Raw genomic sequence first — 14,909 nt, forward strand, 5'->3', positions numbered from 1 at the left:
GGGCGCCTTGTGACGAGCCATCAGCGTTCCCATTCTGTAACCCTGTATACCAGGGGTCACCAACCTCTTTGAAACCAAGAGCTACTTCTTGGGTATTGATTAATACAAAGGGCTACCAGTTTGATACACACTTAAATAAATTGCCAGAAATGTCTTGTTATTATTAATAATTAATTATATTTATCTTTGTGAAAACACTGATCATCTTAATGATTTCTCACAATAAATTTATATAGAAACAGAAAAATATTTTTATAAATGTATTTCGACTCTTTAAAATTCAAAATTCAACCGAAAAAAAAGAAAAGAAAAACTAGTTAATTTGAATCTTTTTGAAAAAATAAAAATTTATGAAACATCATTAGTAATTTTTCCTGATTAAGATTAATTTTAGAGTTTTGATGACATGTTTTAAATAGCTTAAAATCCAATCTACACATTGTTAGAATATATAACAAATTGGACCAAGCTACATTTCTAACAAAGACAAATCATTATTTCTTCTAGATTTTCCAGAACAAAAATTCTAAAAGAATTTCAAAAGACTTTGAAATAAGATTTAATATTGATTCTAAACATTTTCTAGATTTGCCAGAATAATATTTTTGAATTTTAATCATAATAAGTTTGAAGAAATATTTCACAAATATTCTTTGTCGAAAAAACAGAAGCTAAAATAAATAATTAAATTAAAATGTATTCATTATTCTTTACAAAAAATTTTTTTTTTTTACTTGAACATTGATTTAAATTGTCAGGAAAGAAGAGGAAGGAATTTAAAAGGCAAAAAGGTATATGTGTTTAAAAATCCTAAAATCATTTTTAAGGTTGTTTTTTTTCTCTAAAATTGTCTTTCTGAAAGTTATAAGAAGCAAAGTAAAAAAAAAAAATATTTCAACAAGTGAAGACCAATTCTTTAAAATATTTTCTTGGATTTTCACATTCTATTTGAGTTTTGTCTCTCTTAGAATTAAAATGTTGATCAAAGCGAGACCAGCTTGCTAGTAAATAAATACAATTTAAAAAAATAGAGGCAGCTCACTGGTAAGTGCTGCTATTTGAGCTATTTTTAGAACAGGCCAGCGGGCGACTCATCTGGTCCTTATGGGCACCGCGTTGGTGACCCCTGCTGTAGTTGATACGATGCCTTTATGTTACTCTTATATGTGTTCCCCCACACTTCCACACAGTAGCTGATAAATGGCAATATAAGTGCACAATACAATATACGCATTGCCCTATAATATAACACATTTTCATAATTACTTTATAATAATTTTGTATTGTTTATACAATGTGCAAATACATATATAGCGACTGCAATGCTTTAATATGGAGCTAGAGTTGTTTTTATTTCTTATAAACCGTAATCGGCAGTTGGAAGATGTCACTTCCGCTAATTTACCATGAATTGATTAACGTGGACCCCGACTTAAACAAGTGGAAAAACTTATTGGGGTGTTACCATTTAGTGGTCAATTGTACGGAATATGTACTGTACTGTGCAATCTACTAATAAAACTATCAATCGATCAAACAACGTGTTCAACTCACTCAGGCAGGCGCGTGTCTCCCTCTGCTGGACATTTGGGGACATTACAGTTACATTCTGTGTGTCATAAGACAAAAACGCTATTTTGTCAAAAGTATTAGGCCACCTGCCTTGACTCACATTTGAACTTCAAGTGCCTTTTCTAACCCTTAGCCTTCAATATGATCAATCGGTCAATGTTTACTTATATAGGCCTAAATCCTGAGTGTCTCAAAGGGCTGCACAAGCCACAACATAATATTGTGAGAGTCCAGTCCATAGTGGATCTAACATAATAGTGTGAGAGTCCAGTCCATAGTGGATCCAACATAAACGTGTGAGAGTCCAGTCCATAGTGGATCTAACATAATAGTGTGAGAGTCCAGTCCATAGTGGATCTAACATAATAGTGTGAGAGTCCAGTCCATAGTGGATCTAACATAATAGTGAGAGAGTCCAGTCCATAGTGGATATAACATAATAGTGAGAGTCCAGTCCATAGTGGATCTAACATAATAGTGTGAGAGTCCAGTCCATAGTGGATCCAACTTAATAGTGAGAGTCCAGTCCATAGTGGATCTAACATAATAGTATGAGAGTCCAGTCCATAGTGGATCCAACATAAACGTGTGAGAGTCCAGTCCATAGTGGATCTAACATAATAGTGTAGGAGTCCAGTCCATAGTGGATCTAACTTAATAGTGAGAGTCTAGTCCATAGTGGATCCAACATAATCGTGTGAGAGTCCAGTCCATAGTGGATCTAACATAATAGTGTGAGGGTCCAGTCCATAGTGGATCTAACATAATAGTGAGAGTCCAGTCCATAGTGGATCTAACATGATAGTGTGAGAGTCCAGTCCATAGTGGATCTAACATAATAGTGTGAGAGTCCAGTCCATAGTGGATCTAACATAATAGTGTGAGAGTCCAGTCCATAGTGGATCCAACTTAGTAGTGAGAGTCCAGTCCATAGTGGATCTAACATAATAGTGTGAGAGTCCAGTCCATAGTGGATCTAACAATAGTGTGAGAGTTCAGTCCATAGTGGATCTAACATAATAGTGTGAGAGTCCAGTCCATAGTGGATCTAACAATAGTGTGAGAGTCCAGTCCATAGTGGATCCAACATAATCGTGTGAGAGTCCAGTCCATAGATGAGTGGTCCACCCTGGGTCCCAACTTTGGACAGCTTGCGCATCATCTGTGGTCACCAAATCTGTGACCATATTGCAGACCCAGCAACACTCAGAAAAAGAAATGGCAGATCAACTGGTCCAAAAAAGGGGTCTATTTAAAGGCTAGGGTATACAACTGACTTTTAAGGTGGGACTTAAATATGATAATATGATATCAGTCCACCTTTTGCAGCTATTACAGCTTCAACTCTTCTGGGAAGGCTGTCCACAAGAGTGTGTTTATAGGAATGTTCCACCATTCTTCAGAAAAGCACATTGGTGAGCTCACACACTGATGTCTGGCTCTCAGTCTCCGTTCTAATTCATCACAAAGGTGTTCTATCGGGTTCAGGTCAGGACTCTGTGCAGGCTAGTTAAGTTTATCCACACCAGACTCTGTCGTCCATGCCTTTATGGACCTTGCTTTGTGCACTGGTGCGCAGGCATGTTGGACGAGGAAGGGACCCGCTACAAACTATTCCCACAAGGTTGGGAGCATGGAATTGTCCAAAATGTTTTGGTATCTTTGAGCATTCAAAGTTCCTTTCACTGGAACTAAAGGACCATGGCCAACTCCTGAAAAACAACCCCACACCATAATTCCTCCTAACCAAATTTAACACTCGGCACAATGCAGTCCGAAATGTAGCGTTTTCCTGGCAACCTCCGAACCCAGACTCATCGATCAGATTGCCAGATGGAAAAGTGTGATTCATCAGTCCAGAGAAGGCGTCTCCCCTTCTCTAGAGTCCAGTGGCAACACGCTGTATGGCTTAGATTCGGCTGATCGGCCATGGAAAACCATTCCGTGAAGCTCTCTGCGTGCTGTACGTGGGCTAATTGGAAGGTCACTTGAAGTTTAGATCTCTGTAGCAACCGACTGTGCAGAAAGTCTTTGCACTATGCGCTTCAGCATCCGCCGACCCTGTCTCTGTCAGTTTATGTGGTTAACCACTTGGTGGCTGAGTTGCTGTTGTTCCCAAAATCTTCCATTTTCCTATGATAAAGTTGACTTTTGGAATATTTAGGAGTGAGGAAAGTTCACGACCGGATTTGTTGCGCAGGTGGCATCCTAAGACAGTTCTATGTTGGAAATCACAAATGCTTGTAGAAACAGTCGTCATGCCTAAGTGCTTGATTTGATACACCGGGCCAAGTGATTAGGACACCTGGTTCTCACGTTCCCATCCTCACCTATGGTCATGAGCTTTGGATTCTGACTGAAAGGACAAGATCACGGGTACAAGCGGCCGAAATGAGTTTCCTCCGCCGGATGGCGGGTCTCTCCCTTAGAGATAGGGTGAGAAGATCTGTCATCCAGGAGGAACTCAAAGTAAAGCCGCTGCTCCTCCACATGGGGAGGAGCCAGATGAGGTGGCTCGGGCATCTGGTCAGGATGCCACCCGAACGCCTCCCTATGAAGGTGTTTCGGGCACGTCTGACCGATAGAAGGCCACGGGGAAGACCCAGGACACGTTGGGAAGACTATGTCTCCCGGCTGGCCTGGGAACGCCTCGGGATCCCCTGGGAGAAGCTGGACTTAGTGGCTGGGGAGAGGAAAGTCTAGAAAGTCCCTGCTTAGGCTGCTGCCCCCGCGACCCGACCTCGGATAAGCAGAAGAAGGCGGACGGATGGATTTCTGTCAACGAAGATTGACGTCAGCCTTTGATAGTAGGCTAATATAGCTCAAATAGACACTTACATCATGTGTTGCCTTCATTATAACACTTATATAAGACTATCAATCAATCAATGTTTATTTGTATAGCCCCAAATAACGTGTCTCAAAGGGCTGCACAAGCCACAACGACATCCGCGGCTCAGATCCCAGGATGCAAGCAAGTGGGGGCCATTTAGATATTTGTAATTTTCAAAACCACTTATATATTTCTTTATCTTAGTTTAGGCTCTGCTCAGGTTTTGTCCCAGGGACCCTAAAGGCGTTTCAGTCACAAATAAGAATAAGTCTTTTTTTTTTAGCGCTTAAATCATTGCATCCGCTCCAGATCTGTCCATATAAAGTCTTTTTTTTTTTTCAAATATATATATATATACCTCAATCAATCAATCAATGTTTACTTATATAGCCCTAAATCAGTAGTGTCTCAAAGGGCTGCACAAACCACTACCACATCCTCGGTAGGCCCACATAAGGACAAGGAAAACTCACACCCAGTGGGACGTCGGTGACAATGATGACTATGAGAACCTTGGAGAGGAGGAAAGCAATGGATGTCGAGCGGGTCTAACATGATACTGTGAAAGTTCAATCCATAATGGATCCAACACAGTCGCGAGAGTACAGTCCAAAGCTGATCCAACGCAGCAGCGAGAGTCCCGTTCACAGCGGAGCCAGCAGGAAACCATCACAAGCGGAGGCGGATCAGCAGCGCAGAGATGTCCCCAGCCGATACACAGGCAAGCAGTACATGGCCACCGGATCGGACCGGACCCCCTCCACAAGGGAGAGTAGGACATAGGAGAAAAAGAAAAGAAACGGCAGATCAACTGGTCTAAAAAGGGAGTCTATTTAAAGGCTAGAGTATACAAATGAGTTTTAAGGTGAGACTTAAATGCTTCTACTGAGGTGGCATCTCGAACTGTTACCGGGAAGGCATTCCAGAGTACTGGAGCCCGAAATGAAAAAGCTCTATAGCCCGCAGACTTTTTTTGGGCTTTGGGAATCACTAATAAGCCGGAGTCCTTTGAACGCAGATTTCTTGCCGGGACATATGGTACAATACAATCGGCAAGATAGGATGGAGCTAGACCGTGTAGTATTTTATACGTAAGTAGTAAAACCTTAAAGTCACATCTTAAGTGCACAGGAAGCCAGTGCAGGTGAGCCAGTACAGGCGTAATGTGATCAAACTTTCTTGTTCTTGTCAAAAGTCTAGCAGCCGCATTTTGTACCAACTGTAATCTTTTAATGCTAGACATGGGGAGACCCGAAAATAATACGTTACAGTAATCGAGACGAGACGTAACAAACGCATGGATAATGATCTCAGCGTCTTTAGTGGACAGAATGGAGCGAATTTTAGCGATATTACGGAGATGAAAGAAGGCCGTTTTAGTAGCGCTTTTAATGTGTGACTCAAAGGAGAGAGTTGGGTCGAAGATAATACCCAGATTTTTTACCGAGTCGCCTTGTTTAATTGTTTGGTTGTCAAATGTTAGAGTTGTGTTATTAAATAGAGGTCGGTGTCTAGCAGGACCGATAATCAGCATTTCCGTTTTTTTGGCGTTGAGTTGCAAAAAGTTAGCGGACATCCATTGTTTAATTTCATTAAGACACGCCTCCAGCTGACTACAATTCGGCGTGTTGGTCAGCTTTAGGGGCATGTAGAGTTGGGTGTCATCAGCATAACAGTGAAAGCTAACACCGTATTTGCGTATGATGTCACCTAGCAGCAGCATGTAGATGCTGAAGAGTGCAGGGCCAAGGACCGAACCCTGGGGAACTCCACACGTTACCTTAATGTAGTCCGAGGTCACATTGTTACGGGAGACACACTGCATCCTATTAGTAAGATAAGAGTTAAACCAAGACAGGGCTGAGTCCGACATACCAATTCATGTTTTGATACGTTTCAATAAAATATTATGATCGACGGTATCGAAAGCAGCGCTAAGATCGAGGAGCAGCAACATAGATGACGCATCAGAATCCATCGTTAGCAATAGATCATTAGTCATTTTTGCGAGGGCTGTCTCCGTGGAGTGATTTGCCCTGAAACCGGATTGAAAGGTTTCACATAGATTGTTAGACGCTTAGTGTTCATTTAACTGCTCCGCAACAATTTTTTCTAGGATTTTTGAAATAAAGGGAAGGTGAGACACCGGTCGGTAGTTTACCATGAGGTCAGGATCGAGGTTAGGTCTTTTAAGAAGAGGATGAATAACCGCTTTTTTGAATGCTAGGGGAACAGTGCCCGAGGAGAGTGATAAGTTTATAATATTTAGCACTGATGGACCTAATAGTACAGAGCTCCTTGATCAGTTTTCCCAGGAAGAGGGTCAAGTAAACATGTTCCCCTGTTGTTTGTTTTATTCCATTTACACGTTGTAAGAATTCCTCTAATGTTATTTCCTCAAAACGAGAGAAACTATTTTGGAGGGCAGTATCTGCCGTATATACAATCGTGTCAGTGTTAATAGAACCCCGTTGCAGCTGGGACGCATTGTCTTTAATCTCCTTTCTAATGACTTCAATTTTCTTACTAAAGAATTGCATAAAGTCATCAGCTAAGTGGGTGGAGCTACTGGAAGGAGTCCCTTGTTGGGTTAGCGATGCTACCGTACTAAACAAAAATTTAGGATCGTTTTTATTACGGTGGATGAGATTTGAGTAATATTTAGCTTTAGCTAAGGTAAGCATGCGTTTATAAGTTATTAAACCATCACTCCATGCTTGATGGTGCACCTCAAGTTTAGTCGTGCGCCATTTGCGTTCCAGCTTTCTACATAATAATTTCTGAGCTCTAGTTTCTTCTGTAAACCACGGGGTACGCTTTTTTGGAGCCTTTTTTAACATTAGCGGTGCTATGTTATCAATGGTTTCGCGCAGGGCGTCGTTAAAGCTGTTAGTGAGGTTATCAATAGAGCCCACATATTTTGGGAATGGTGCCATTACCGAGGGCAGTAGGTCAGCAAGAGTTGTCGTTGTGGCCGTATTAATGTTGCGGCTGCTATTGCAGTTATTATTATTATTAGTTTGACGAACATGCGTCTGAACCTCGAATTTTATAAGGTAATGATCGGACAATACTTTAGTATACGGGAGTATCGTAACTTTGAAAACGGTGATACCCCTGACAAGCACTAGGTCTATCGTATTACCGTTGCGATGCGTGGGTTCATTTATTATTTGTGTGAGACCACAGCTATCAATTATAGTCTGGAGCGCTACGCACGGTGGGTCCTATGGGGTATTCATATGGATATTAAAGCCCCCCATTATGATTATATTATCGGCGTGCGTCACTAGATCAGCAAGGAACTCTGAGAATTCATTGATAAAGTCCGAATAGGGCCCTGGGGGGGCGGTAGATAACAGCCAGGTGTAGAGGCAGCGGTGTGACAGACCTCATAGTAAGCACCTCAAACTATTTATATTTATTATTTATGTTAGGACTAAGGTTAAAGTTTTCGTTATATATTAGTGCGACCCCCCCACCCCTTTTAAGAGGACGGGCAATATGCGCATGTGTAAAGTTAGGAGGACATGCCTCATTTAGCGCAAAAAAGTCGTTTGGTTTAAGCCAGGTTTCGTTAAGATTGTCATCTCTGATGATATCATTAACTAACAACGTTTTGGGAGACAATGATCTTATGTTTAAAAAACCTATATTATAGGTAGTGGGCTGTTTTAGGGAATTTTTGATCAAATTATCCGTACTAGCAATATTAATAATGTTGTGTTTATTATGTCCAGTGCATTTAGTATAATTACGACCATATCTAGGAATTGATACGACGGGAATTTTCCGATTGTTTGATTGTTGCTTTGATAAACTGCACGCATCATAGTTAGCCAACTCAGTAGAACGCATGTTCCGATTGTTTGTTTGTTGCTTTGATAAACTGCACGCATCATAGTTTGCCATCTCAGTAGAACACATGTCCAACTCTGAAACACTCAAAGCAGAAAAAACTTGTTCTAATTCAACTGACTCCTTACCCAGACCAGTAGTCTCGCATCTTCCATTTAAATCCGGCTTCAGGGTGGAGGGAAGTGGTGTTCTGTGGGGATTAACCTTCTGCTTTGTTTTTAGCCCCGCTCGACATCCGCGTTTCCGATCACACCGCTGGCGTCTGCTCCGTAGACGGTCCCCGCTGCTACTATACTCCCCTGCTTCACAGGCCGCTGGATGTAGCCGTCGAAGTATTCCCGTGCTAGTTAGCACGTCTAGCAAGCACGCGTCTATCAGTCCAAAACGGCCCGATATGTCCACATCCAGAAGTGTCTGGCGGTCGTACGTGATCACGGAGTGACCACGATGTGAGCCAGCCATGAAGTTTGCACTAGTGTCACAAGGGTTAGCAGGAAAGGTGGAGTGGGAAGTAAATAAAAACAGCACAATGGGAAGTGATAACTATCCAATCTTCATTCACATAAACATAAATCATAGGACAGAAAGCACTAGGATAGAAGGAAGATGGAAGTATAATCATGGTGACTGGGGGAAATTTAGGGAAATTACCGACATAACTTTAAAGGAAGTAGATATAAATCAAGATATTGAACAATTAAATACAGATATTACAAAGTGCATAATAGAAGCAGCCGAACAGAGCATACCAAGGAATAGTATAGGGAGAAGAAGGAAGATAGTGCCGTGGTGGACACAAGAGTGCACAGATGCAATACAAGAACGGAATAGAGCATTTAGAATATTGAGAAGAACACATCATTTCCAAGACATGATCCAATATAAAAGGCATCAAGCTAGAGTAAGGTATGTTATTAAAAAAACAAGAAAACACCATTGGAGAACTTTTTGTGAAACACTAAATAGAACTACCCCTTTAAGCCAAGTGTGGGGAATGATCAAGAGAATGTCAGGGGTCAGAAAAGAACATAAAAATCATGTGATGAAAGATGGAACGCGGAGTGTGGTAGGAAATAAAGAAAAAGCAGAACTTTTAGCAAAAACCTTTGTTAAAGTGCACAGTAATGATAATTTGAGAAATGTAGAAAAACAAAAGAGAGAAGAAACAATTAGTTTAAATATTAAGGAAATGAAGGAAGACAATGATAATAGCTTTACCAACACTATGGATATGACATTTTGACATTGTGTAACTTTTTGCAACTCAACGCCAAAAAAACGGAAATGCTGATTATCGGTCCTGCTAGACACCGAACTCTATTTAATAATACAACTCTAACATTTGACAACCAAACAATTAAACAAGGCGACACGGTAAAGAATCTGGGTATTATCTTCGACCCAACTCTCTCCTTTGAGGCACACATTAAAAGCGCTACTAAAACGGCCTTCTTTCATCTCCGCAATATCGCTAAAATTCGCTCCATTCTGTCCACTAAAGACGCTGAGATCATTATCCATGCGTTTGTTACGTCTCGTCTCGATTACTGTAACGTATTATTTTCGGGTCTCCCCATGTCTAGCATTAAAAGATTACAGTTGGTACAAAATGCGGCTGCTAGACTTTTGACAAGAACAAGAAAGTTTGATCACATTACGCCTGTACTGGCTCACCAGCACTGGCTTCCTGTGCACTTAAGATGTGACTTTAAGGTTTTACTACTTACGTATAAAATACTACACGGTCTAGCTCCATCCTATCTTGCCGATTGTATTGTACCATATGTCCCGGCAAGAAATCTGCGTTCAAAGGACTCCGGCTTATTAGTGATTCCCAAAGCCCAAAAAAAGTCTGCGGGCTGTAGAGCTTTTTCATTTCGGGCTCCAGTACTCTGGAATGCCCTCCCGGTAACAGTTCGAGATGCCACCTCAGTAGAAGCATTTAAGTCTCACCTTAAAACTCATTTGTATACTCTAGCCTTTAAATAGACTCCCTTTTTAGACCAGTTGATCTGCCGTTTCTTTTCCTTTTCTTCTATGTCCCACTCTCCTTTGTGGAGGGAGTCCGGTCCGATCCGGTGGCCATGTACTGCTCGCCTGTGTATCGGCTGGGGACATCTCTGCGCTGCTGATCCGCCTCCGCTTGGGATGGTTTCCTGCTGGCTCCGCTGTGAACGGGACTCTCGCTGCTGTGTTGGATCCGCTTTGGACTGGACTCTCGCGACTGTGTTGGATCCATTGTGGATTGAACTTTCACAGTATCATGTTAGACCCGCTCGACATCCATTGCTTTCCTCCTCTCCAAGGTTCTCATAGTCATCATTGTCACCAACATCCCACTGGGTGTGAGTTTTCCTTGCCCTTATGTGGGCCTACCGAGGATGTCGTAGTGGTTTGTGCAGCCCTTTGAGACACTAGTGATTTAGGGCTATATAAGTAAACATTGATTGATTGATTGACATTTTCTTTGGATGAAATGGTTCGAATTTGGAAAAAAGTTAAAAATACGACGCCAGGGAAAGACCTGGTGAGTTATCAAATGATCAAAAATTTAGGTCGCATCGGCAAAGAAGTGGCCTTGAAATTATATAATAGGATATATGAAGAAGGAAAATTACCAGATGAGTGGAAAACAGCTGTAATAATTCCAATATGCAAGCCAGGGAAAGATCCGGAAGAGGCAGGAAATTATAGGCCGATAGCATTGACCTCAAATTTGGGCAAAGTAATGGAAAACATGATTAATGAAAGATTAATATATTATTTAGAGTCAAAAGAAATGATAAAAAACTACCAAAGTGGTTTTCGCAAAGCAAGAAGCACAAATGACCCAGCAGTACAGCTGGAAGAGGAAATTAGAAAGGGACAAATAAATAAAGAGAGTATAATTGCGGTATTTTTTGACATAGAGAAAGCGTATGATATGTTGTGGAAACAGGGGTTGCTGATGAAACTAAACAAGATTGGGATTAGAGGAAGAATGTACAGATGGATAAAATACTTTTTAACAAGTAGAACATTATTAGTAAAAATAGAGAATGAATATAGCAGAGAATACGAAGTGGAAAATGGGACCCCACAAGGGAGTATAATAAGTCCAGTACTATTTTCCATCATGATAAATGAAGTTTTTAGTGAAGTGGAAGGGTTAGTGGAGGTGGCATTGTTTGCTGATGATGGAGTGATGTGGAAGAGAGGTAGAAATACAAATCATATAGAAAAGAAGATTCAAAAAGCGGTAAATAATGTTCAAGACTGGGGGACGGCTTGGGGTTTAAGATTCTCTGTTGGAAAGACAAAAGTCATACATTTTACGAAGAGGAAAGTACAAAACAAGCTCCAAATAAAACTTTATGGAGAAAACATAGAAGAGGTACAAGTATTTAAATATTTAGGAATATGGTTTGATAAAAATATGAACTGGTCAACCCACATCAGCAAAATAGTGGAGAAAAGTAAAAAGGTGTTAAATATAATGAGGGGTAAAGATTGGGGGGCTGATAGGTTGACATTGAAAACAATATATATCACTTTAATTCCATCTGTTATCGACTACGGATGCATTATTTATCGATCTGCTTCAAAAACACTACTTGGGAAAATAGACCGGATCCAGTCGCAGGCTTTAAGATTATGTTGTGGAGCTACTAAATCAATCAATCAATCAATGTTTATTTATATAGCCCCAAATCACAAATGTCTCAAAGGACTGCACAAATCATTACGACTACAACATCCTCGGAAGAACCCACAAAAGGGCAAGGAAAACTCACACCCAGTGGGCAGAGAGAATTCACATCCAGTGGGACGCCAGTGATAATGCTGACTATGAGAAACCTTGGAGAGGACCTCAGATGTGGGCAACCCCCCCTCTCTAGGGGACCGAAAGCAATGGATGTCGAGCGGGTCTAACATGATACTGTGAAAGTTCAATCCATAGTGGCTCCAACACAGCCGCGAGAGTTCAGTTCAAGCGGATCCAAGACAGCAGCGAGAGTCCCATCCACAGGAAACCATCTCAAGCGGATCAGCAGCGTAGAGATGTCCCCAACCGATACAGGCGAGCGGTCCATCCTGGGTCCCGACGAGCGGTCCATCCTGGGTCTCGACTCTGGACAGCCAGTACTTCATCCATGATCATCGGACCGGACCCCCTCCACAAGGGAGGGGGGGGACATAGGAGAAAGAAAAGAAGCGGCAGATCAACTGGTCTAAAAAGGAGGTCTATTTAAAGGCTAAAGTATACAGATGAGTTTTAAGGTGAGACTTAAATGCTTCTACTGAGGTGGCATCTCGAACTGTTACCGGGAGGGCATTCCAGAGTACTGGAGCCCGAACGGAAAACGCTCTATAGCCCGCAGACTTTTTTTGGGCTCTAGGAATCACTAATAAGCCGGAGTCTTTTGAACGCAGATTTCTTGCCGGGACATACGGTACAATACAATCGGCAAGATAGGCTGGAGCTAGACCGTGTAGTATTTTATACGTAAGTATAAATCTACTCCAGTGGCAGCATTACAAGTAGAAATGAACGAAAAACCTTTGGACATGAGGAGAGATCAACTCTCAGCAGTTTATTGGGCAAACTTAAAAGGATCCAAGCAAGGACATCCAACCCGTCAAGTGCTACTAAACTGCCAAGAAAAAGGGAAGAAAAAAATGAATAGTTTTGGGTGGATAATAGGAGATATATGTAAAAAAAAAACAAATTGACCATATTAAAGTGAGCCCTACAGTACCAATTCCTGCAATACCACCGTGGATGTATGACAACCCAAAGGTAAACAATCAGTTACTGAAGAATAGAAATTTAAATAGTTACCAGATAGAACATTGGATTGAGGAAATGTTTTTTGATAACATCATGATATACACAGATGCATTCTCAACGCTGCTGATCCGCCTCCGCTTGAGATGGTTTCCTGTGGACGGGACTCTCGCTGCTGTCTTGGATCCGCTTGAACTGAACTCTCGCGGCTGTGTTGGAGCCACTATGGATTAAACTTTGACAGTATCATGTTAGACCCGCTCGACATCCATTGCTAGAGGGGGGGGGGGGGGGGGGGGTTTGCCCACATCTGAGGTCCTCTCCAAGGTTTCTCATAGTCAGCATTGTCACTGGCGTCCCACTGGATGTGAATTCTCCCTGCCCACTGGGTGTGAGTTTTCCTTGCCCTTTTGTGGGTTCTTCCGAGGATGTTGTAGTCGTAATGATTTGTGCAGTCCTTTGAGACATTTGTGATTTGGGGCTATATAAATAAACATTGATTGATTGATTGATCAAAAACTATAAATAGTAAAGTAGGAGCTGCTGCAGTTATCCCACAAGGAAATATAGTGTTAAATAAAAGAATCAGTGATAAACTATCTGTTTTTTACGTTGGAATTGGTAGCAAGGAAAGCAGTCGTGTGCTCAGACTCCAGCAGTGCATTGACGAGCATAAAACACATAGCATCAGAAACAAGACTAGATATAGTTTATGAAATAGTTCAAGCAATCTACAGGATAAATAAAGCGGGAGGTGTGGTAACATTTCTCTGGGTTCCTGCTCATGTAGGAGTTGAGGGAAATGAGTTAGCTGATGGATACGCAAAACAAGCAAGCACTAAAACAGAAGTAAACATGGAGATTAAGCACAGTAAAGAAGAAGTCAATCAATCAATCAATGTTTACTTATATAGCCCTAAATCACTAGTGTCTCAAAGGGCTGCACAAACCACTACGACATCCTCGGTAGTCCCACATAAGGGCAAGGAAAACTCACACCCAGTGGGACGTCGGTGACAATGATGACTATGAGAACCTTGGAGAGGAGGAAAGCAATGGATGTCGAGCGGGTCTAACATGATACTGTGATAATGGATCCAACACAGTCGCGAGAGTCCAGTCCAAAGCGGATCCAACACAGCAGCGAGAGTCCCGTTCACAGCGGAGCCAGCAGGAAACCATCCCAAGCGGAGGCGGATCAGCAGCGCAGAGATGTCCCCAGCCGATACACAGGCAAGCAGTACATGGCCACCGGATCGGACAGGACCCCCTCCACAAGGGAGAGTGGGACGTAGGAGAAAAAGAAAAGAAACGGCAGATCAACTGGTCTAAAAAGGGAGTCTATTTAAAGGCTAGAGTATACAAATGAGTTTTAAGGTGAGACTTAAATGCTTCTACTGAGGTGAAGAGCATAATTAAGATAGAACACAATAAAAAGTGGCAGGATAATTGGAATAAGGAAACAAAAGGTAGAGAGTTTTACAAAGTCCAGAGGAGTGTAGGTGTCATGAGAGGAGGGGGTAGAAATAGGAAAGAAGAAGACATTATTACTAGAATGAGATTAGGCCATACATATCTAAATAGTTCACTAAAATTGATAGGCAAACATACTACAGGGCTGTGTGATTTTTGCCACCAGGTAGAAAATGTTGACCATGTCTTAATACAATGTAGGAAATATAATAGAGAAAGAGAAATACTGGAAAATAAGTTAGCAAAAGAAAATATTAGGTTAGAAGTGGGAGATATATTAGGATTGCATTCAGAAAACATAGGATATAAAGCAATATACACATATTTAAAAAACACTGGGTTAAGTAAAAGAATATAGAGTAGGGATCCACCTCGGTCCACACTCCATTACAGTAGGTGGCGCTA

The sequence above is a fragment of the Nerophis ophidion genome, linkage group LG08 (assembly GCF_033978795.1).
Source record: "Nerophis ophidion isolate RoL-2023_Sa linkage group LG08, RoL_Noph_v1.0, whole genome shotgun sequence".
Taxonomy (NCBI): Eukaryota; Metazoa; Chordata; class Actinopteri; order Syngnathiformes; family Syngnathidae; genus Nerophis; species Nerophis ophidion.